The sequence below is a fragment of the Pinus tabuliformis genome, chromosome 9 (genome assembly GCF_031772625.1).
Source record: "Pinus tabuliformis cultivar Carrire ecotype Pingquan chromosome 9, CPIR1, whole genome shotgun sequence".
NCBI classification, from domain to species: Eukaryota; Viridiplantae; Streptophyta; class Pinopsida; order Pinales; family Pinaceae; genus Pinus; species Pinus tabuliformis.
The window spans coordinates 2,008,562,465-2,008,564,591 of NC_142307.1; the positions used below are offsets into that span (position 1 = coordinate 2,008,562,465).

The window sequence follows — 2,127 nt, forward strand, 5'->3', positions numbered from 1 at the left end:
AATATATTTTTAACAGCCTTAAATATTTATACCGAGCACAGAAATACTATTAAATATTTTCATTGTTGTTTAAGGACCAACTGTTGACAAAATCCTGGCACTTTTTTACGATAAAACCAGATCTGATCTGAGTAAAATTGCTAGAGAAATTAGCATGGAGTCTAGGGGCTAAATGCCAACTCTTTATTGGGTGGAAGCTGCGGGGCAGCTAAGGTTGTTAGTTAGGGTACAACTTTGCCATGATGACACAAGATAAAGAAATGGTACATTAACGGGGAACTAGGTCCTCATGAATAAGGAGGGCCTAATTACTATATACAAGAGATTATTATAGCCATTCTCACACAGTTGTGTATGATTTTTCAATATTTTGGTTATTAAGAGATATTTTCCTATTTCTAAAGAGATGTAGATGTGTCTCATCATTATTATACTTTTGAGCCACACTGCCTTTCTATATTTGATGTATTTAGTATTTTTCTAGTTATTTTTGGTAACTTGGAGCATTACATCAAGGCCCAGCCTTGGATGTGGAAGAGAGGGGAAGGGAAATCTCACCTCAGAAAGGCCTTGGCTTTGTCTCAACTATTTTCCCCATCATACAACCCCTGAAAGTAGATGCTTTGGTGATCAATCTTAATGGACTAGGGCTTATCCTTTATCAAATAAGGCTTCTGCTTCTAAGGAAGAAATCAAATCAAAGGCTGTCGTGTGCGGAGGGCCATTGAAACAAGGGTCCGACTCTTGACATGATCACTTTGTTTGCTACTTCCAATTGCCTGAACTTTCTAAGTTCAATGGTCAATTTACTGCTTCCATAAGGTCTCTTCATAGTATGTATATTCTAGATTATTTTTGTGTGTTTCTGGTTGTCAGTTTCATGTCAAAACAGAGCTGGTCACCAAGGAGTGTGGCTCATTATGCTCTCTGCACTCAATGTTTGTGTCTTTAGTCATTAAATCTAGCTGAAACATTTTAGTGGAATCCAGGGCCAAGGATTTGGTTTCCATCTTTCTGTTTTTAGTGCTGAGTGATGCATTTCAGTTTTATTTAAATACGTGAGCCTGCTTCATGTTTACATAAGTTGTTGAGTTTATAATGATACACATTTTTTAATATTTAATCATGAGTTCAACTTGCCAGTAGAAAATGGAACAAAAAGAACAATCACATGAGATAGTATCCACTATAAACTTCTTCATAAAAACTTTGTAGAATAATTACCAATTCATGGTAACTAAATATTTCATGTAGAGTTATGCATTACTTCAGTCCTTTAAAAGCAGAAATTCTAGATGCATTACTTCATTCCTTTACAAAGCAAAAATTCTAGTAACCAGTTACCGTTGATATATCAATGCTCATGATTGCTTTTTCAGGGCCGTGATGCATATCAATGTCAAGAAGGATAATGATTATTAGCTGTGGAAAAATTATTATCTGATTTGTCAAGGATAATGATTTGTTATCGGCTCCTATTGTTGCAATTGGGGATGATAAAAGCATTGCAAGTTTAGATATCTTAAGTAGTTGAAAAAATATTTGCTAATCTCTCCAGGAAAATAATCTCTTTTTATTCTTGTTCTTGGAAGGCAACATTTGTCGGAGTCTCACTGCAGAGGCTGTATTTCGTGATGCTGTGCAGAAAAGGGGATTGACATCAGCATTCAAAATTGACTCTGCTGCAACTATTGACTACAATGAAGTAGGTTCCAGCTTATCATGGGTCAAGGCTAATTGAATTGGTATTTTAAATTTTTTTGTATTATACTGCAATAAATAGGTATCACGTATTAATATGTTGAAATTATTTGAAGGGCGATCCTGCAGATCCCAAGATGAAGAATGCAGCCAAGAAACGTGGAATAGAGATAACTTCTATATCACCTACAGACTTTAAAGAGTTTGATCTAATACTTGCAATGCACAAGCCGAACAAAGGTAAATAAAAAGCATAAATGGCATATAAAACTCCCAAAATTTGTAGTTTCATTTGCTAAGTTGTTCCAAACAGAATCTAATAAGCCAATACTATTGTTAAATTCAGCAAAATGTACATTAAAGTTTGTCTATGTTATTGTTAACATATGCTTCTAATTAGTTTCTAAGTTGTGTGCAAATATAAAT

The 2,127-nt window shown here is 34.6% G+C and overlaps 1 long non-coding RNA gene across 1 annotated transcript; it reads left to right on the forward strand.

Moving 5' to 3' along the window:
* Nucleotides 1-1,503: 1,503 nt before the first annotated feature.
* Nucleotides 1,504-1,881, forward strand: LOC149157118 (uncharacterized). Its single transcript, XR_016262621.1, has 2 exons — nucleotides 1,504-1,705; nucleotides 1,818-1,881. It is a non-coding gene; the product is annotated as an uncharacterized LOC149157118 (long non-coding RNA).
* Nucleotides 1,882-2,127: the final 246 nt, after the last annotated feature.